The sequence below is a fragment of the Leptonychotes weddellii genome, chromosome 6, assembly GCF_054177405.1.
Source record: "Leptonychotes weddellii isolate Sample4059 chromosome 6, ASM5417740v2, whole genome shotgun sequence".
NCBI classification, from domain to species: domain Eukaryota; kingdom Metazoa; phylum Chordata; class Mammalia; order Carnivora; family Phocidae; genus Leptonychotes; species Leptonychotes weddellii.
Window position 1 is genome coordinate 34,679,631 of NC_138374.1, and position 23,162 is coordinate 34,702,792.

Consider the following 23,162-nt stretch of genomic DNA (forward strand, 5'->3'; position numbering starts at 1 on the left):
AAAAAAAAAAAAATTAGCGCTATAGCTTTAATACAACTTCACACTCTGAGTTGCCTCCTTCTTTTGCTTATATTGTTTCCTGTATGTAAATAGCCTCACATAGTCTCATTTATCACAGTTACTGCTCCTCTGGGGAGCTCCTATTTCCTGCCACCTTAGCCTCCTACTTATACAAAAACACTGAAACAGGGACCTGAACCGCCACAGGGAACAACTCATTGAAAGAAGAGCAATCAATCACATGTGTAAATAATCTATTGGTAATCAGAGTTGTTTATGCAAGGGAATCTCCGCGAGGGAAAGGATAAAAGATTTGCATAAAAGAGCACTGTAAGAAACTCCCCATACTCAGGCCTATCTCTCTGCAAGTGATGACTGGAATTCTTGGAAGTGCTTTCTGGCTGCGGAGCAAAACCAGGTGGTAGTAACTGCTTCACCATGTGGCACTGAGGGCAAAGTCTTAGGGACCAGCATGAATTAATCACAGGCTTTTAGGATGTCATCACTTTCCCTGGGTCTGGCTTTGGCGAATTCCAAAGCAAACGCTGGGAGAGAAAAACCATTTTGGTTTCAGCATTTTCTTTTCAAAATGCCAGCATTGCAATTGCAGGTTCCCTTTGATGTCAGGAGCCTGGAGTCTTTGTACAACAGGAATCCCCTGCACCTGGCAGACGCGTTCAGTGTCTTACATAAAAGGGGCACTGAGCGACAGACCTGTCTGAGATAAAGTCTCAACCAGTGAGGCAGCCGGCAAATGCGCAGGGCCTCCACTGTTGAGAAGCTGGCCCAAGATTCCTCCTTTGAAGGCATTTTGCTTGAAACATTCCCCGACTAGAGGTCCATTTACTGTTCTTTGGTCAACTTTTAAAAGAGACAAACTTCTGGGCACCTGGGTGGCTCAGATGGTTAAGCGTCTGCCTCTGGCTCAGGGTCCTGGGATCCAGTCCCACGTTGGGCTCCCTGCTCAGCGGGGAGTCTGCTTCTCCCTCTGCCCCTCCCCCCTGCTCATGCTCACTCTCACGTGCTCTCTCTCTTGCAAAAATAAATAAATAAAATCTAAAAAAAGGAAAAAAAGAGACATACTTCCTACTTCAGACCAACATGGTAATGGTCTGGTGTTGAGACCCCTACTTGCTGAGTGAACTTGGGTTTGTAAGTTCGATTGTTGCTCTTCAATACATACCTCCAGGAAGATACGCTCAGGTAAACTAGTCTGTAGACAAACCAAGCAAATGACAAACTTAGGTAAGTTACCCCAACGAAACATTTAATAGAACTTAAGAGAACTTGTATTACATTAAAATTGTGAAGAATAAATATGGTCAAGTATTTTTGAAAATTGTTTCTGACTTTATCAAGCACTAGAGTCTTAGTTTTCTGAGACTTACGTGTTTAGTTTTATTTTGTTCATATGTAACATACTTCTTTCAATAAAGTCTTTGATGCAGTTTAAAAAGCACATGCCATATAAGAAGATAAAATACATACAATAGGAGGTGTCTAGGTTTTGAATGAAATGTGGTATATATATACAATAGAACATTACTCAGCCATAAAAAAGAATGAAATCTTGCCATTTACAATGACATGGATGGAGCTAGAGAGTATAATGCTAAGCAAAATAAGTCAGAGAAAGAAAAATACCATATGATTTCACTCATATGTGGAATTTGAGAAACAAAACAAATGAACATAGATGGGGGAAAGAGAGAGAGGCAAACCAAGAAACAGACTCTTAACTATGGAGAACAAACTGGTGGTTACTGGAGGGGAGGGAGGAAGCGGGAATGGTTAAGCAGGTGATGGGGATTAAGGAGGGCACCTGTTGTGATGAGCACTGGGTGTTGTATGTAACTGATGCATCACTAAACTCTACACCTGAAACTAATATTACACTGTACATTAGCTAACTGGAATTTAAATACTTGAAACTACAAAAAAAAAAGAAAGAAACTATGTCTACATAAATTTCTTTCTTCTTCCACTGGAATTCCTAGGAAATAAAGAAGGTGCAAAACCTCTAGCACTGGAAACAAGGAGTTTGATCACTGGGCGCAGTCATGGAACTTTTATATGCATCATAGCTCATATCTAAAGACCCGAAACAACACATGACTGGAGAGGAAGGAGGAAGAAGACTATTTGCAGTCACCCCATCTGTGGCGTTCTGCCTCAGAGACCTGGTCCCAAGGGGTCAAGCAGAAAGCCTGGGCACCAACCCCAAGTGAGAGGACTTGCTTTCTGAGATGCTTAAGTCTTTCCTTACACAACCATCCCCCTGCTCTAGCCACCCAACTGGAACTTCCACTTTATTAAGGTTGCTGCTCCTTGGGTGGAAAAGTTTATATGGTGATTCACTGCATTTTGGGATTGAACTCAATAGTAGAGATAGTGGAGACAAGTAGGAGCAGTAGAACACTTCCCTCTGGGGACTGCCACTGTGCATGAATTTTCTCCAGCAGAGATGAATAGGAGCATACTCTGCCTATATGCAGCACAGTGGGCAGTCTTGGCCGAGGACAGTTCATCCCGGTCCAACAGAGACATAGAAGTTAGAATCCTGATAGCCAGGAGACCTTCAGCCCAAGGCGGCACACAACAACCTGTCACTCAGCTTAAGATCCTGCAGGTGAGAAAAAGGGAATTAAATACTCCCCACCTGTTAGCAAAGAATCCTGAGTTATTTTCTTGTTTGATTATGATTCTCATGAAATAATGAGAAGACACTGGGATTAAAAGAGAGAAATGATTTTCCTACATGATTCACTATCCACAACAGAAGAAAATGTGTATATATACACATTCTCTCTCTGTTTTTTTTTAAAAAAGATTTTATTATTTATTTATTTGACAGAGAGACAGTGAGTTGAGTGCGAGCTGGGGGAGAGGCAGATGGAGTGGGAGAGAGACTCTCAAGCAGACTCTCTGCTGAGTTCGGAGCCTGATGCAGGGCTCAATCTTACAACTCTGAGATCATGACCTGAGCCTAAATCAAATCGGGCGCTTAACCAACTGAGCCACTCATGCACCCCTATATATTCTTTCTTTATTATTTTTTTAAAAGATTTTATTTATTTATTTGACACAGAGAGAGAGATAGCGAGAGCAGGAACACAAGCAGGGGGAGTGGGAGAGGGAGAAGCAGGCTTCCCGCCGAGCAGGGAGCCCGATGTGGGGCTTGATCCCAGGACCCTGGGATCATGACCTGAGCCGAAGGCGGACGCTTAACGACTGAGCCACCCAGGCGCCCCACCCCTATATATTCTTTCTATGTATTCTAATTACATATATTCTATATAAACGTTCTCTCTCTATATATATATACACACACATTTACATATATATTCTATAAACTAAATAAAATACATAAGAAATTATGAAGCATTTGAGATAGAGATAAACATATGGAAGAGATAAAAAATTGAACAAAACATAAAAGTAATGTAAGGATGCCAACGACTCTTACAGAATTAGAATCTGTACCATAAACAGTGAAGAAAAAAGTTGTCAAAAGGAAAAAACAATGACCCAGAGGCCAAACTACATAGGCTTTCTAGGAAAGTAGAATGAATATACACAGTAGAATACGATGAGAGAAGATAACAGACACCAAGAAAGGAAAATCCCATTTCTGACTCATCAGCATTCTGTGGAATAAAAACTAGAAAAAATGGAGCAGAAAAAAAATCGTCACGTGGAAGAAAACTTTTCTGAGGTTATAAAGAAAATATGGGCTTTCTGAATACAATGAATTCTCTTGTGAATAGAAATCTGCATGCATATATACCCTGCTCAAATGCTTTAATTTCAGTGACAAAGAATAATTATCTAAAATCACCCTTGCAGGAAGAAAGGAAAATTACAAAGGGAAATATTAAAAAAAATCTTCCAGAGATTTCAGAACATCTGTTCCAACACTGTACGTTTAAAGACGATGCAGGGATTCTTTTGGATTTTCTTGGGGAAGGATATAGAGATTCAAATTTTTTTTTTTAAGATTTTATTTATTTATTTGACAGAGAGAGACACAGCGAGAGAGGGAACACAAGCAGGGGGAGTGGGAGAGGGAGGAGCAGGGAGCCCGATGCGGGACTCGATCCCAGGACCCTGGGATCATGACCTGAGCTGAAGGCAGTCGCTTAACCAACTGAGCCACCCAGGCGCCCTAGAGATTCAAAATTTATATATCCAGCCTATAAGAAGGTATCAGAAAGGCTTGTTTGGTTGTCCAAGACCCATGTGCTTTTCTTGGAAAACTTACTGGTAGAGTAAAAAATAAATCAAAGGCAAATATTTAGGAATGGGGAAATCACATTACAAAAGGCCTATGGTTAACAGCTTTGCCAGATACACACTTAGATACAGATACTAAATAGTTTTATAAATAAAGAGTCAAATTGTTTGTGAAGTAAAAAAAAATATTAAATTAGAAGTTACTTGACATTTAAATAGTAAGTTAATAGAAAATAATCATACTGGCGTAAACAAATGGATGAAAGTGTATAAAACTTCCTCTAACAAGGGAGTAAAAGATTATTAAATTTTCCTGAATTTGACAAGAGAAAACAAAAGATGCATTTTTGGAAAATCTTAAAGGAGACCAGAAGTAAATCTGAAACAGAATATATACCTCCAAGTCACTGGGAGAAGCTAACAAAGGAAATGTTCTTAGAAAAAGCACAAAAGAGACAGTAAAAGCATACCAACGGAGAAAGCATAAAATAAGATGACAGAATTAAGAACAAAAATACAAATTATATATATATATATATATATTAAAGCACTCAGGTTAAGAAAATTAATTCAATTATAGTCAACATAAAAGAAAACACTTAAAAAGATACAGAAATAACCTAAGTGAAAGCTAGGCACAGGTACCTCAACCCTTTTCCTTTGCAAAAAATTAACCAGTATGAAGTAAGTTATTGACCAAAGGTACAATCAGCAATAGAGAAATGATAGGAAAATGCTTCTATGTACTAATAAGACACTATGAAAAATAAAGCAAAACTTCATAGAAAGCTTGTAGGTGAGGTACAGATTTACATAAATCCCCTCTTAGAATGCATCCAAATGAATGAAAAAGACTCCAATATAGAGAAAGAATCTTGGTTATTGATGAAACAACCAGACTCACCCCTATAATGGACAGAAGAATATATGTAAAAAGCAACAAGGTATAAATCAAATTAGAGGAGGATATTAAGGGAAGGTGAAATCTCTCCCAATCCAGAGGAAGATTTAGCACCAGGGAGTTCTAAGAGATGGCTGGAACCCCTGCAAACATCCCTCAGCCTGGAAAGGGGGTGCCTGGTATGGGTGGCTTAAGGTTCATTTCCACAGCATAAAAGAATCCAGAGAGGCAAAGCTGAAGAGGAAGCTGTGTAGTCTTGCCTTTTAAATTTTCTCTGATTGGGAGGAGTGACTGGGAAGAGCAGTGGAACAGAGCAGAAGAAAAGTGGGGACATGACTTGGGAGTCAGCTTTGCACCTGCTGAGCCAAGTCCAATGAGCAGAAATAAGTGAGTTCTGACCACCTCCTCCCCAAACAAGATGTTTGCACTCTGTATTAGCTGGCCTCTTGCCCAGGTGACCTGCTTTTCCAAGAGGAGAAATAACCGAAATTGGAAAGGGGAATTTTCCCCATGACACACACATATACACCATCAACTTGCCAGAGGAACCAACTGGTGGAGCAGAGAATAGAGCGTGTTGAATAGGAAAGGCTCAGAGGTCGTGTACAGAAAGTATCAATGCTTAATTCCGGGGTCTCCAACTGTCACCTATTCCTGCTGCCTTTTTTGTAAGATCATCATGTCACTGCTATGAAAATTCCAGAAGGAACCGCCTAAAAGCCACACTGCTTCTTGGTCCCTCCAAAGGGGCTAATAGGCAGAAGCTAGGGAGAGGTGGAATTCAGGAAAACAAAAAGAGAGACTCCAATAATCCAGAATTTTCAAAGATGGTAGGTTCTCCTTGGGCAGAACTGAGGTCCCTATGGCCAGAGGTTTATAAGCAGAAGCTGGGCTACCATTTGATGGGGATTTCCATCACTCCTGAGCTTACTTTTTGCTGCGACTAGGAAGAAGGAAACACAGGAGGTGGATGTGGCAAAAGCACCTTAGGTACCTCTGCTTGCAGCTTGGACAGCTTCCCATGAGCTGTTCCGGAGCTCTGCAACGCTGTTTTCACTTCGGGGTGTGAGGACACATGCTCTAGCCTTCCCCAGATGTTGTCGGGAGGAGAAAGCCTGCAGTGCCCATAGTGCACGGGTGGTCCCACCTCTCCTGGCTCTGGAAGTCTACTGTCCAAGGTAAATTAGCATCTGCTGAACCTTAAATAGAGGGCAGGACCCTGAAATGCCTTTGCCACCAACTTTCTCCATCAGCATTTAGGGGTAATGGGAAAGTGACTGTTTATTTTCTTTTGTTTTTTACATTTCTGAACTAGCTTTACTGCTATGGAAAAGTAAGACAAATGGTCCCACAGTTATGGAGAGTGACATGCAAAGACTGAAACGTGCCAAGTTTATGAACGGGAAATTGAAGCCAGCAGTGCTTCTCAGTGACCCGGATGCTCCCAGCCCACAAGGTCTCTCTGTATCTGAGTCCCCTCAGTTTTCTCTTCTGCCCCATGAAAGCACATGTGAAGAGCAGAGCTACATTTTATCAAGAAGCCATTCTTCCCTTGTTTGTTGATATTACATCATAACCATCATGGTGGCCATCTGCATGTCCTTTTTATATTTTATCACTCATCAGAGGCAGGTTGTATCCTCATTGCTGTACCTCCTCCTACCTCTTCCCATTGCTGATTCCCTGGCAACGGCGTGCATTGGCTGATTTCACGCCGGTATGGTGTCCTGGCCAGCACCTGTTCTGAATAGATGGTGCCTGTGTTGTTAGTATCATAGGTCATTAGGTATTCTGAGTGTCTCTCCTGGTTGGCACCAGCCCTCACTGCCTCTCCTCTTCCCCTTCATACAGCCATTGTTCTCCACCTGCTGCCCATCACCATATCATGAAGTGCTTCCTATGGCTGAATTGGACAATGCTCCATAGAGCCCTGGACCTGTGGTTACCCTGCTCATGACATTTCCCCTTTGCCTTCCAAACGTTTTGGTCATTCACAGGCTGGCCTCAACCTGCCTTTTCTAGTCTCCGTTCCTGTGATTTCTTAACTTAGGCAAACTGGAGTATTCCCAGTTTGTCTGCTTACCATTCTCTTCCTGGTTACTGCCTTGAGGTGGCCATCCTGACTTGTGTACTAACCTGAATTCTGCAGGGCGAGGAAGAACATCTGATCATTCCCAAATCCCCAACCCACTGTGGAGGCTCAAATACATTGGTTTTTCTTCTTGACCTTTCTCCCCACAATTTCCTCTGACCACTTGCAAAGCCAGTGGCTCCCAAATATGATCTTTTGCACAGACCTCTCCTAAACAGCAGACCTATTGTCTTCCTAAGCATCTCCTGTCAGATGACCCACAGGCAATCAAGCTTAACATCTGTGGGACATACACCAAGCATCTACTTGTTCTGTCCCCACCTTGTGTGTGTTTTGATTCGCCTACATTCCTTACCCAAGTGGAAGGCATTGAAGCCAACATCCACATCTCCTTATTCACCCATTCTTCTTCTCCTTCACTCCCATTTCCCGCCAGTTGCCACATCCTGACAGTCTCCATCTTGACATCCTTTGTATTTCCCACTCCTCCTCAACCCTGAATCACATGATCCAAGTGGTCTTTTAATTTACTAAAATTATTCCACTTCTTAAAATGCTTTGGAGACTTCCAGTTGCACATAACTGTTCTTCTCAAACTGAGTTTGAGTACCCTAACCAAAATGGCTTTGGTGTCTCAAACACTAGCAAGGAATTCTTTCCCAACTGTGCATGTTTCTGTGGATTGAGGAAAGCAGCTTCCAGCTAAGATACCTCCCTGCTTAAACAGCCCCTCAGTGGTGACTCTTCATGCCACATTTAACTCAGGTGGCCTTGGTTCTCCTTCCTGGGTTACACCACCAGGGCTACATTCAGAGTTAAACCTCAAGATGGTCATTTTCTAGTTGTATTCCCTGGGATCACCACCAGAGGGACTCTGCCCAGGGCTTCCTGGGGGACCTGTTCTTGCCATCACCTTTGATGAATATTCAGACCTACCACAGGGGTCCTCTCCCTCCTACCCCTGTCTCACTTATTTTGGCTGTTCTTGGCTCTTTGCATATAAGAAAACTTCTTAACAAGACCTCTTTTATCTTCCTTGAGAAGATTGCATGCTCCCAGAGTTTGGAGATTTTCTATTCCTAGAACCTAACACTGCCCTAGCGGGTGCTTACTACATGCTATTTGGTTGGATGGATGAAGAGATCACTGTAGTGCACATCTTTAAAGTCAGCCCCAGAGAACCTATCTCTCTTCAAGTTCCTTCTCAGGGAAGGAGAGAGCCTCTAGAAGCCACAGTGCTTTCCCTTCTTGCTATAGCTCTGCCTTCAGGGAAAGGACGGTACAAACATCCATGAAGAGCACCAGGCTGAGAAGTCAGCTTTTGCTATCCTTGGCCTGTGTGATGTGGGAATGCATACAATTCCTCCCACCTAAGGGACCTACACTTACCTAAAATCCAACAGGACATTTGCCCTTTCTTTCTGGTCACTAAGTACACTCTCTTGAGAAAGACTTATTCACTCAATTGCCTTGATCAACCCACATCATGACTACCCCACTCTCCCAGACCCTAGACTTTTCTCTCTCATGTGGTTTCCAGGATTAATGTTTTGTTTTTTCCAGGGCCAGCAGCCCTCCCATGATATCAGCATTATAAGTCTTTGTGAAGTCCTTGAGTGACTCCAGGACTGGAGTTTACACAGATAATCAGAGGTAATTAATTCTTTGCTGTGGGAAATGAAACAAGTGAAAAAGCATTAGTTAGAGAATAACTAATTCTTCCTGGGAAAGAGAGGAGTGAAGGAACATCTTCATCAAAGGGGTGGTATTCGAACACAAAGGTAGGTGGGTAGTTGGAGAAAGCAGCAAAGAAGATGCAGAACTTCTAAATAGAAGGGAGAAGAGTATACAAAGGAACAAAATTATCCCTAGCCTTCCTTCAATCCCAAATTATAGGTTTGTTTACATGCATTAATTCTTTTTCTCTTTCCAGAGATAATTTTATACCTTTATGTAAAACTATTTAAAGGCCTTTTATTTCTTAGAATTAAAAAGCCTAGAAGAAAAAGCTAAGAAGAGTAAGACAATTCAGTGTTATCTCGGACAATTCAGAACCACTTAAATCACCTTCTGGAAAAGCCCATCCCAGACAGATCTTCCCGTGGCCCCCTTCTCTTTCCTTCTCTGCCACCACAGCTTCCGCTATCATTCCGAACCACGTGTACACATGCTGGGGGTGGTGGCGATGGTCAGCCTGCCAGCCGGCTGGACAGTTGCTCAAGATTGGCAAAGGCTCCTGATGGGGACATGGCCTCTGACTTGGAATTCCCCTGTGCAGAGGTCCTTGTGGGGTGACATCATGCACATTCTGTGTTGTGCTGTGTTTTGAGTGTGTGAGTGTGAACTTTCTTCATGTACAGGAAGCAAAGGAAGGAAAGTGAATTTGAGAGAACAATGGCAATCTTGAAAAATGGGTCAGACTTTAAACAAAAGTATGCAAGCTTCTTCCCTATTTCTACTTATTTGGAAAGGAGGCGGTCAAGCTGTGTTGGCGGGCTCCCTCGGATGGAGCCGCGGCCTGCCCCTGTGCCTTTCACGCAGAGCTCTGTGGAGAGGTTTGCTGAAATGAGCCCCTTGGAACTCACAGGGAAGCCAGAGAAAACTCTCTGTTTTTAAAGGGCTTGTGTGATTAGGATAGTCCTTCTCAAATAATCTCAGTCTCAGTCCCTATATCAGTTAGTCCTCATGGAGTGTTTTGTTTCACATACGAGAAAACGTTCAGAAAGGTGTTCTTTGCCTAAACTCTCAGTACTAGTGAGGGGGGCGGGCAGAATCTTATTTAGGGTCATTTGGGGCCAAATACCACGATAGAGAGAGGACAAAAAAGAAAGAGAATGGGGCAGGGGGAAGGACCAGTGAGTACTGGCTTGAGGTCAAAGACTGAGATTGTCCCCTATTGTGGTATTGACATGTTTGACAAGCATAAGTTGATCCCCCCATAAGGGAGCTTGGGAAGATAAAGAGAGTAATAGTAGTCATATGGTAAAAGTGTTAGGGTTTGTAGCAGTAATGAATCAATCGGAGAAGAAAATAGTCAGGTTGGGAGAAGTGAACTAGCTTCCCCAACATCCAACCTCAACAAATTTGTTTTTGATTCAGCCTTGCGCTCTTTAGTCCAACTACTACATCATGTTAGAATGTTCCTGTCTAGAAATGGTAATCTAATAATCTTCAAAACCCTGAGGGAGACAGAGCATCATTTGTTCACCCTCACCTTCTGCCCTTACTAAGTACAGTCTTTTGGAAAACTGTCTTTGGCTCCTTGGATTTCAGCACTGAGGCATCCTTGGCGTGGTTAAGAAAGGATGCACGTTCTCCTCTGTCCTGCTCAGGCCCAACTCCAGGCAGCCACCTCTTGGCCTCAAGTTTTTCATCTTGGGGGGGTGAGCTGGACCCTTAACCTCCTTGACAAATCGTGACAGGCATGTGAACAGAAAGGCGGTCCCCTGGAAGCTGAAAATAATGTTCTTGGCCGCTCTTTCTTTCTCTTTCTATTTTAGTCCTCAGGGACATGGCTTTTTTTTTTTTTTTTTTTTTTACTTCTATGAGATTTAGGAGTTTTGAGGTTTTATTGGGAAAAGAAGAATTCTGTGTGGTTTTAGAAGGCCAGTCACTTTGAGTTACTCAAACCCTCATTTATCCAAATATAAAAGCTGAAGGACCACTTAGCAAACGGGGCCCCTTGTGATAAAGCTTTTGGCAAAGGTTTTATATCTGTTCTTTGCACTGTCCATATTTTTACCTAGCAAGTCTAATAGCCATCTTTCCCAGTTGGTCTGGCCCCTGCTAGCTTGTCTTCATAGGTGTGCATTTTGTGCATGAGTGTGCAGACACATGTGCACACTAGCATGTGTGTGTGCGCACGTGTGCATGGGGTCCCAGAGAGGGAGGAAAGGCTCCGGCTGTTTACTAAGCCTGTAGCAAATGAGGCTCAAGGATAATTAAGAGAAATCTCCCTTGGCAGAAAAGTGCCTTTTTGGGTCTGCTTCTCATTTTGGACAATTGGAAAAGGCAATCACTCAAGTTTTATTGATGCCAAAGAGTTTTTCATAGTCATCAATATGGGGCTACAAAAATGAAGTTGTTGACATCTTATTTCTGGGGATTTTTCTTTCAGATAATTGTGAGCCCTCAAGCATCATATATTCTGAAATAAGGCAGTTCCACTCCATAACTGAGCACTTTCAATGCACTGCATGCAATTGATCTTACAAACATTCTGTCAGATCCTAGGTCCGTCACATCTGTATCTATCAAGCCATATACATTTCTCCTTCAGCTCAAAGACCGATCTCTCTGATTTGATTTTACACAAAGGAGCTTGAGATAAAGTTTAAAATGTATGTAAATGCTTTTAGCCAGTTATTAACATTATGCATACTTTTTGGATATGAACGCCTAAGTTGTTGGAAGTAGACTTTGACCTGGTCCCTCAAGCCCCATTTCTGCTGGGCCTTCTGGACAATTATGTTTTCCCTCTTGGAACGAGTGAGGCTGTGAGCACCAGTGAGGTGTTCCTGCAGGTCTGTGGGCACTCAGATACCCTCGAAGGTTCCCAGCAAGTGCTCACCTGCCCCAATGGGGCTGGAAAAATCCCCCTCCTCCCTGTTTGCAGAATGGAAGCAGCGGGCCTGGTGCTCTTGGTGGCAGCCTTCTGGCTCTGGTGCGAGAAGGCCAGGCTGTGTGCCAAGTACAGCCGAGATGAGTTTGGGAGGCCAGCTCAGCCAGCTGAGAGCTGCCATCTGCGAACACAGGGTAGACTTGGGCTCAGCACATGTGGTGGCTGATCAGGACCTTGGCTCCTGCCCCCACATGGGGGAAGCAAGGCTGATTTCATGAAGGGGGTGCTGTTTCCCCGAGGCCACTCTCCCTGGGGGTCAGCCTCAGGACCAGGTGCACAGGAAGCTGAGTCATGAGTGGCTGCCATGGTTGCTCTTGGCCCAGAGGAACATGGGGAAGCTCATTAGAACCGACAAAAGTCTGCACCATAAAAGTACAGGTATTTACTACCCCAGGAAGGAAACGGAGTGACCAATACAATAATATTAGCCACTGAGCAAGTCTATTAAAGTCACACTTTTAGCTAGATCTTGTTTAAAATGAAAAGAGCGAGATGGAATAATGGGGTAAATCTAAGGGAATTGTCAGGCCGTGGTGATGATCTCACCTGCTTTCTATGGTTACTAGAACTGAAGCCAATTTCAGAAACTGGCCTCCCTTTTGCCAAATGACCCTCCTCAGCCATTGTATTTATAAGTGGATGCTCTTACCAGTCTCCACTGGAATCCATGTGCACACTGAGTGCATAGCGACGTCTCCTTTTTATGGATAGGGAGCTGAAGGTTAGGCAAGATTCCCACGGCCACAAAAAATGTTAACAAGATCTGGAAAATTTTCTCAAACCACGTCTTCTATCACCCACCTAAATATGTGTCTCTCTCTCCAGATGTGTGTAATATTGCAATCAGTTGCCTTGGTGGCAAAGTCAGAAATCTTGAAGCATCTTTGTGGCCTGGATCCCAGAGCCCCAGTCAGCACAGGGACATCCAGCGTGGTGGCTGGGCTGGGATCTGGGGGAGTCTGGGTGGTCTGGCACATCCCTGCCAAATGTTTAAATGTTGACTTCACACGAGGGGCTGCCCTGACCCGTTGGGGTAGAGAAACTCCTCCCATGAACTGCTGATCGGAAAGGACATTTTAAAAGAAACCATTTGTGAACGGCTAATAGGACACACTGTTGTTCTGCTTGCTTGTAGGTCTGGATTTGCGCAGTGCAAAATGACCCTAAAAGAGCTTTAATATTCTTGCAAGATCTCAGACTGCTCATGAGATGGTTGCTCTTTGCCTTGCTCCTATCTTTCTGATACGACTTATACAGACCCATATCCACTGAAGTCACACCCCATGCAAAAAAATCTAGTCGTATAAATTAATATGTTGACTACTGAAGGTCAACAAAGATTTTAATTTTTATATGAGCTTGCCACAAACGACAGGGCTGTGGCCATGAGCTGGCTCCAAAGCAGCTGTCTTTAGGTTTTCTGGGCAGTGACCTGTTGCAACAGTCCTGCCCGGCAAGCTTGCTCCATAGGGCACCATATGGACCCAGTTAAATCCTCTTTCTTTTGGATTTTGAAAATGAGACACACAGAGGGACGTAGACATTGGAACAGAGCGTGCCAGATGACTCACAGAGAGAGAGGATAGGGGCAGCAGCCTGCAGGTAGCCAAGCCCGTGTGAGCAGAGGGGCATTTGAGCAGCAGCAACAAAAGAAGATACAGAGACAGAAAAGCCAGAACGCCCCGTAAGGGACACAGGGAAGGGCACGGTGGACGTCTGCCGCAGAGGAGTCAATGACGCCTCACTGCGGCGGGGGCTGCGTTTTGGACATTTTTGGTTGGTGGATACTGACTTTTTCTCCTCTCCTCTCGACTTCCCCATTTAGGATTAGCTGACTTGGCTAGGTAACCGGACACCCTCTCCACTCCCCAGGGCTCGGGAGATCCAGACCGACGCAGTGAGATTTCCCTAAGTGAGCCATTGGTTGGAAATGAAATCATGAGCTTGCATAGGATTAGACAAAATCAACAGCATATGATGATCTATCAGATGTGGAGGCAGCATGAATAGAAAAGGTAAACCCTGGTATCCAGCCTCTGTGCAGCCATGGCCACCGAGGACCGGGTGTAGACTGTAGTGGAGAGGCAGGTCTGAATGTGTGGGATCCTCACATTCTACCTCAGTGTGGAAACAACATGAACCTGAAGTCCCTTTGAAAACTTCTGTTCCTCCTCTAACTCCTTATTTTCTTCCCTTTTCCTCTTCTTCCTCCCCTTCTGTATGGAGACACATGCATACAACATTTTATCAACGTTTCCCAGGTGTTTTCACTTCAAGCCTCCTGGTCATCCCTCTAAGGAAATGCGTGTTATCACATTTCTGGCTCAGGGCAAGATGTCTTCAATATAATTACTTGGCGACTCCTTGGAGTGGAAAAAGTTCTGCCAGAAACATTCTGAGTTCAGGGTGAGTGCCTGAGTCATTTCTGAGCTCTGATCCACAAGCTCAAGGGCAGGAGATCACAGAAATTAGTAACTGGCATCTTTTCTGCAGTCAGTCTCCCTCTGAAGGTCAGTAGTGAAAAAGCATGCCTGGGGAACAGAGTTTCATAAAACAATATGAATAACTACCCCACATAATATTCCTATGTGCCAGGCTCTTTGTTCTAAGCGCTTACATGTGTTAATCCAGTGGTTTGCACAACAAGCATGTGAAGAGATATTTTTCCTGTTTCCTGGATGTGGAAACTGAGGCACAAAGAAGTTAAGTAACTTGCGCGAAGACACAGGATGAGCAAGGGATGTGCCCGGCCCTGTGGTTCCAAGTCTGCACTCTCGTGTCCCTGCTACACTACTTGGCTTCACCGTGCGTGTCTGCATCTTTCTGCAGTCTTCATCCATGACCCCTATGTGTGCCTCCTCTAAAGTTCTCTCCATTCTATAGTCATTTTGACTTGCTTTTCTGGAAGCAAATCAACTGTGAAACAAATGTCTAGACTGGCCTCTTAGCTTATAGTGGGATAAAAAAGCGCGTCTTCCTATAGACTTAGCCAACGAGAGGAATCTATCCAGAGAAGCAGCTTGCCTGGGCTTGGAATATCATGAGATTGCCCCGTCCTCCCTCTTGGTCTGCCGCCCCTTCCTGTGACTGTGGGGAGCATGTGCTTCGGAACTCTGCTGATGGTAAACTGAGGGCGCCAAGGCTAACCTAAGGACCGTTCAAGACCTCAATCTGCCTTGAGAGCCACACTCAGTTCTGTTCTGGACACTTTTATAAATGCATTTTATTAAAACCAAGTTGCAAATCATGAATTAAGGTAAAGGGAATCATTCTGGACAGAGTGGGGTCTGCTGTCTGGCAGAGTGAGGGAATGGCTGAACTTGACCTCATAATCACCTAGGAAGGTGGTCACCTGCTGTGCTGCCATACCCCTTCTGGGGGCATGGGTTTGCTAGCAGACACGGGGATGCTGCATGTGCACGAGCCATCTGCACAGGAGTGCTTAGAATGCAGGTCCAGGGAGGGCGCCTGGGTGGCTCAGTTGGTTAAGCGACTGCCTTCGGCTCAGGTCATGATCCTGGAGTCCCTGGATCAAGTCCCGCATCGGGCTCCCTGCTTGGCGGGGAGTCTGCTTCTCCCTCTGACCCTCCCCCCTCTCATGTGCTCTCTCTCATTCTCTCTCTCCCAAATAAATAAATAAAAAAATCTTTAAAAAAAAAAAAAAAAAAGAATGCAGGTCCAGGGAGAAGATGTGGAATCACACCTTAGTCTTCATCGAGACTTTCCACTTGGACAGGATTCGAGCTGAACCCAACCTCAGCCAGCAGCACCACATCTTTAAGATGGGGATAATGGAAAGGCACTTAGTGCCTCACAACATGACACGGAGTGATTGCTTTGGCTGTCCATGAAAGGGCTGTTCCTGAGTGATGACAGTGCCCTGGGTTTTTTGCTTCTAAATTATCCCAGCTACATTGCTCCATCTGTGGACAAAATGATCCCAAAGGGGCTTCTTCCCATCATCAGAGCCTGACTCACTCAATGTGGGGAATGCTAATAGAATGGAGGGCATGGGTCCATTCTCTTACCCTCAAGATGCTGCATCTGACATCCTAACTTCCCTTACTGTCTGGATACCCCCAGGTGAATTCTTCCTACACAACCCCTGCCTCCCACCAGGGACTTGACCCTCCTAATCTCCATCTGTGTCAGCTTCAGGCTGGCTCCCTACTCAGAATGAGGTCTCTCTGCCTCTCCAAGCCCATCTGTTCTGTAGATCAGTCTGTGTCCTGGGACCTTTACACCCTGCCCACCCTTGAGGTGACTGATCACCAGGTCGGGTTTAATGGCAGACCAAGAAAATGAAAATGTAGAATAAGAATCATTTTTGTAGGTTTCGTGCATGTTCTTAATCTCCTTACTTCAGCACATGGTCTCACCAGGACCTTTGGGCCTCTGTGTGGTGGTCCCTACTCTCTCATCCTCCTCGAGAGAACTCCATGGCTCTGGATGACTCAGCCTTTAGTGAAGATAGTTGCCCTTTCCCTAGGAGCAAAGCTGAAGCAAGGCCATGCCATTTAGACCAGACTTTGCTGGAGTCAGGGCTAATGTAAGGAAGACAAATACTAACCATGGCATGGATCTGGGTGGTCAGGCTCCCCAGTTCTAGATGCTAGAGGATCTTTGCATTTAAGCTTCTGTTTTCCTTTGATAGTGGGCTCTGTCTCTGTGCTTCCCAGCCAGAAGCCCACATGTAGTCATTGACCCTCCCAAGTCCAGAAAGCAGAGTGAGCTTGGTGAGATGTAGAGGTCCCTTATCTGTCTGCCTTAGTAGAGAGAGGAAGCTCTTATTTCCTTTCTGATAAATTCTTTCTCCTAATTCCTGACGTCAGGAATGCCTGCCGCCCCCAACCCCTTTAGGGGAAATCTCAAGTAACCACCTGGCTTTTCAGGCCTCCCCCTAATAACCATATTAAAACTTAATATAATAGGCTCAACATTTATTGCCTGAACACCAGCAACCACAAGCCCTGGACCATATCACACAGGACAGAAGAGTAACAAGCTGTGGCCTGGTGAGAACAATATCTGCATAGCCAAACCAGCAGGTCTCACACATTACCAGCTAGAGAGGACAAAGGTGGCCACATTTACATTTGTATCCCATAAACACTGAATTCCCTTACAATGGTACACTCCCCCCTCCTGCCCTCAGCAGCAAGAGAACTAGTGCACCCTGGGACTTCTCTGCAGAGACGTTCCCAGGACTTCCAAATGGGACCATACCCTTGACTTTGGTGTCAGGCCAGGCTGTCCTCACAGCTGGTCTGCTGTGGGTGTTGGGGACTCACACCTACCTACGGAATGAATTTATCTTAACCCTCTAGCCACTGCTGTTTTCAGTAAAAATACAGAAAGGACACTGTGCCTTCTCCTAAGGACCCAAGGGCTGGATCTCTGGTGGTGCAGGCTCACCGCCCTCACTGTCCTCTGATGCTTGGATGCTGGGCCTCTTTGGATCCATCAGTAAGGAGTGTCTCAAAGGCAATACTCCTGAATTCTGAAAGATTATTGTTGTTTTTTTTTTAACCCAAAGACATATCTTTTCCCTTTGGACTCACACATACTGCCAATGTGTTGTGTCTAGATGGGATCCAAAGTAAGATAGACATTATGACATTGCTCTCGAATGTCCATGCCTTGGTCCTCATTCATAATGTAATTCCCTTACCTTTTCTTGACCTTAGTTGGGCATCTTCATCTACCACCCACATTTTTATATTTCTGAACCTCGGTGAAGGGGGCAAGGGGTTCATTTTCCCAGATCTTTCTCTCCCAGGACCCCCTGCCCACTCCATCCCTTTCTAAAACCGTGGAAGTACCTAACATCCTAAGGAAAGGATCATAGTTTAATTCCACTGGTAAATCCACATAAGCCTTGACTTGTAAGTATGGCCAGAACACTGTGTTCTGAATTGGAGACTCTTGACCAGGCCATTGCCTCAGTTTCCCCAATAACTAAGATAAAGGAATAGAATCCCATTTTATGTTTGATTTATACAGTGAGCATGGCTGGAAGCCAATTCCGCCAGCAGCCCATTTTAAAAGGAGAGCTGTCTGGGAGCAGAGCAGTCGGCAATCTCATCAAAGGAAGAAGTAAAAGATAAAAGTGCGGTAGCTTTTTAATAAATGAGGAAACCCCCTGGAGAGGAGTGGTGAGCTCTCCTGGCATATCCCCACGTAGGCAGGTTCTGATGGCAGCCTGTTACTGTTCTCGGCTTACTTGTAGAGTCTGACATGGTCTGATTGTACTGCTCTCCTTTTCTATGCAGGTCGAATCAAATCCTACAATTATATCTGAGACGGAACCAAAGTGGGATAACCAGCTGGGAGCTTGTGCCTTTGCTTGTGGCAGAAAATCCCTAAGAAGGCGGGCACTCTCAGAATGGCAGTGTGGCCCCTTTGCGCATGCTCAGAGGCACGTCCTGGGCCACGGTGGGGCTTCACCTTCGCTGCCTTCTGTCTGGGGAGGACTTCAGGTGGTTGTTCAGATCCTAGTGCTTGGAGAGTCTCAGACGTCTTTGGTAGCTTCAGCGTGAAGGGGTTACCTCAAGCTGGAAGGATAGGCCCAGTCTGCTTTTTCTCTCAAGGTACAGTGGCGCATTATTATTATTATTATTGTTATTATTATTTTTAAAGCTTTTATTGATTTATTTGACAGAGAGAGACACAGCGAGAGAGGGAACACAAGCAGGGGGAGTGGGAGAGGGAGAAGCAGGCTTCCCGCAGAGCAGGGAGCCCGATGCGGGGCTCGATCCCAGGACCCTGGGATCATGACCTGAGCCGAAGGCAGACGCTTAATGACTGAGCCACCCAGGCGCCCCCCCCCTTTTTTTTTTTTTTTTAAAGATTTTATTTATTTGAGAGAGAGAGAATGAGAGAGAGCACATGAGAGGGGGGAGGGTCAGAGGGAGAAGCAGACTCCCCGCCGAGCAGGGAGCCCGATGCGGGACTCGATCCAGGGACTCCAGGATCATGACCTGAGCCGAAGGCAGTCGCCCAACCAACTGAGCCACCCAGGCACCCGGGACAATAATTTTTTTTAAAGATTTTATTTTATTTATTTTTTTAAAAGATTTTATTTATTTATTTTGACAGAGAGAGAGAAAGAGCGAGAGAGGGAATACAAGCAGAGGGAAAGGGTGAGGGAGAAGGAGGCTTCCCGCCGAGCAGGGAGCCCGATGTAGGGCTCGATCCCAGGACCCATGACCGGAGCCGAAGGCAGACGCTTAACGACTGAGCCACCCAAGCGCCCCTATTATTTTTTTTTTAACCGCTATTCTCCACAGCTTGTCTGTATCTATTTTAATTTGTTCTAGGGTTTAACTTCAGTCCTTTTAAACCTCTTCTGGGTAATTGTATATTCTAACTGTGAGTCGCTAATAAATAGTATAGGAAATGAAGAGGAATCAAAACAAAAATCTTGATAGAAACATTTCTTAGTCATCAAACCTTGGAGCATTAGGGAAATACAAATGAGATTTCTTTTCAGACTTTCAACTAGCCAGGGGGTATATTTGAAGACTTCAAAATGTTTTAAAAAATAAATTATGGCTCCCCTCCCCCATTAAGCAAGATTGAGAACATAATGGGCTGAGGAATTTCCAGAGTAGTCACGGGCCCTCTCAGGGGACTTATGGACAGTGGGTTTTAAAAACGTGTCTTTGAAGTAATTTTTCACGGACGTTTCATTTCCAGCGGGTAGACTGCACATGGGTCAAAATAAGCATTCTAACTTAAAAACAACAAAAAGGAGACGAGACTGAGTTTTGCCCGGAGCTAAAGAGGAGGTCTTGTCCTGCGGCTGCAGCAGCTGCGAACACACAGCAGAGCAGGAGTCAGGGCTACCAGGGACTTTCTCAGAGAACACTCGGGGTTTGACCAGAGAGAAAACATATCCATATCCTCCCGCATTTTTCTCTCTTCTCCACAGCCCTCACCCCCTCCTCTCCCATCCACCAGGCCCCGCAAGGCTATGGCAGGTGAAACAGCAAGAACTGCCACGCAGAATGCAGTATGTGGAGGGAAAGCAACTTGTCAGACTCTCTTCCTCCGCAGAAAGCTGGGGGCCCGTCATGGGCTGAATTGTGCACCCCAGTTCACATGTTAAAGCTTTGTCCCCAGTACCTCAGAATGTGACTGTATTGGGAGAAAGGACATTTAAAGAGGTGATTAAGGTTAAACGGGGTCATCAGGGTGGGCCCTGATTCCAGGGGACCGGGAGAGCCACCAGGGATGCGAAGGCACAGAGGAAAGGCCAGGTGAGGACACCGTGAGAAGACACCGTGTGCGAGCCAAGGAGTAGCCCTCGGGAGAAACCAGACTTGCCGACACTTTGATCTTGGATTTTCAGCCTCTAGAACCGTGAGGAACGAATGTCTGGTTAAGGCCCCCAGCCTGTGTACTTTGTTGGGGCAGCCCTAGCTGACTGAAGTATAGGGCTGCTCTCTCCTCCTGGCCCGGCTGTCTCCTCACACCCAGAGCCACAGGAGGAGCCTGGGGATCCAGTGCAACATGAGAAGGAAGGACAGAGAGGGGCTCCCTAATCTACCACTCTCCTCAGAATCTTCTCTGCCTGCAGTGGGTGCCTGGACAGAATGAGGAACAAGCCTGTCTTTGCTGGGAACATAAAGGCCTCAGGGGTGCCAGGAAGGCTCAGCCTGAGAAGTCCTGTGGCTGGGAACAGACTGAGGTTAATTAACATCTGGCCTGTGGATCCCGTGACAGGGAAGACTTTTGTGTCCATGAGAGGTATTACATGGTAGAAGGGAGAAGCTTAACACTGAATTCTACCCCCAGACCTGTTACTTTCTCAGTCTACACTCACCTGGCTCCAGATTCCTTACGTACAGAGCTTAGGTTACTAGTAGGTCAGCACTTCTCACACTGAAGTGTGATGTGAATCACACAAGCTTTGTGTTAAAATGTAGATCTGATTGAGCAGGTCTGGGTGGGGCCCATGAACGTGCATTTCCAACCAGCTCCCAGGAGACACTGATGCTGCTAGGGGTTCACATCTGAATAGCAAGATGGCATCTCCATGCTCATTCTAAGCAGCATCTGGGCCCCTCATCTTACCCTCTGCTTAACAAGCCTGTACAGTTCCTGGTTGGTCCAGATGCTGGGACAGCAGGAGAGTGAGGCAAGCAAGAAGAGTATGGACAAGGCCAGACCCATCAGATCTGGACTAAGAGGTACCTCACTAGCTCTGAGACCTCAGATGAGAGCCTTAACCACTTAGAGACTCAGTTTTGCTTTCTGCAAAATGGGTCAATAGAACTATCTCATGAGGTTTTGTGATCATTGATGAGATAGCACATATAAAATGCCTAGAACAGGACCAGGAGCATTAGAAATACTCAACAAATGTTGGCCCCCTTCTTCTCTTACCTAAACCCAAGAGTCTCACAATCTGTGGGATAGTCCTGATTTGGTGGGGAAATTTCAAAGAACACTTTATATTTCATAAGATAGAACTAAAATTATTTTTAGTGCTTTGCTAACTTTAGACAAAGGAAAAATTGAAATCTCCAAGAGTCAAATGAGGATTTGATGGTCAGAGGGCTTTGGGGCAGAGGTTGGGGGTCTCACACCAGTATAGGACAGGAGATGGGGTATTGGACTGTACTGAGGGGAGGTGGCTAGAACTGAGTCCCCTGCATGACGTCTAGAGCCTCAAAGAGCTAGCCCTTCCATTTAATAGAAACTGACATACTCAAGAATTCTGTAAAAAAAAATTGCTGTTTAGGGAAAGGGAGAGAGGAAAGTCATCCATGAAAAATTGAAATGCCAGGTCTGGGCAAACACAGACGTACAATCCAAATTTGTACTACCAGCCTGGTGTGGGAATTCCAAGTAGGGAAATAAAATAACTGTTCAGGACCATTAAAGTCCTACATTTTTAGCAGAAGCAAATGTGAAATTATTGCTGCAGGGAAACTTTCACAACCCAAGGGTCAAGGGAGTCCCACAGAAAAAACAGCCTCACTGAAGATGAGCTGACAATGAGAATTGTAAACCAACCACACAAGAAAACGAACTAAAATGAGACAGAGTCCACAAATGAAACAGATTTAACACCTTCAAAAGTGGAAAGAGTACATTCATCCGAAAAGAAGAATGGCATAAGTATATTTCAAAGTATTGAAGAGGTAAAAGAATAAATGAGAACCACAATAAAAAGATTAGTCAGTGTGGAAAGTGATGAAGAAGTTCTTTAGGTGAAAAACATAAGAACCCAGTGGGCAGGATAAAGCACAGATTAGGTACACAGCTGAAGAATTAATAAATTGGAAGGCAGTTCTGAGGAAGTCGAATAGAATGCAGCGCAGGAAGGAAAAGATACAGAAAGATCAGCTAAGAGATGTGGAGGAGAGACTGAACTGATTCCTTGAAACGTGAGTTTTAGCAGAAAATAAAGGACCAGCAATATTTAAAGGATAGTGGCTGAGAATCTTTCAGATTTCAAGAAAAACATACATTTTCATTTCTAGGAAGCACAGGAGTTCTGAAAAGAATGTATAAAAATAGAACCATACTAGCTTAATTAAGACTGGAAAATATGAAAGAGACAGAAATTCTCCCCCCAAAGACAGATAACTGCAACAATTAATTCTTTACTGCAACAATTAATGCCAAACAAGGGAATAATGGCATTTTCAGGAAAACAGAGACTATGGAAGTTTTTCCCTTAGAAAGTCATCAATAAGTTCACTACTAAAAGGCTGTAATAAGGTGGATATTAAACTCAAGCTAGGAATCCGTTGCCAGGAATAATAATGACTAAAAAAATGGTGGCAAAAATATTGGGAAATCTTAAAGACCATTGACTGAGAAAGAAGAAAAGAGAAATTTTGGAAGGCTTAAGGATAAGGTGCAACTAAAATACTAAAAAACAATAACATGGGAGATGGAAGAGTTGAGTCAGAAGTGATGTGTTCCAATATCTTTGTATTGTTCAGGAGGACGGTAAAAATAGTGATTAATTTTATATTTATTAATTTAAGTATATAAAATAAAAATATGAGGGTAACTACAAAAATGGAAATAGAATGCAAACTTCAAAACCATTAGAAGGAAAACCAAGAAAACCTAATCCATTTGATGGAGGCTAGGAATAAGAAGTAAAGAAACAGTGAATAAAAAACCTGGTAAAGAAAAAACACCAATTAAGATGGTTAACAGTAAGTGCAAATAGGAGTAGTTGCAATATAAACTATAATTTGCGTTATAAATTGAGGGATTTTTATGTTTGATTGTAACAAAGAAATAAAATAAGACTTAGCCCTAAACTTCCATCTAAAATAAAATGGCAA

The 23,162-nt window shown here is 44.4% G+C and overlaps 1 long non-coding RNA gene across 1 annotated transcript in view; it reads left to right on the forward strand.

Annotated features, from left to right (window-relative positions):
- Positions 1 to 20,675, forward strand: part of LOC145722177 (uncharacterized) — a 423,749-nt gene extending 403,074 nt beyond the window's left edge. The window contains exon 3 of the long non-coding RNA XR_014146268.1: positions 20,664 to 20,675. This is a non-coding gene — a long non-coding RNA (uncharacterized LOC145722177). The remainder of the gene's footprint in view (positions 1 to 20,663) is intronic.
- The last annotated feature ends 2,487 nt before the right edge of the window (positions 20,676 to 23,162 follow it).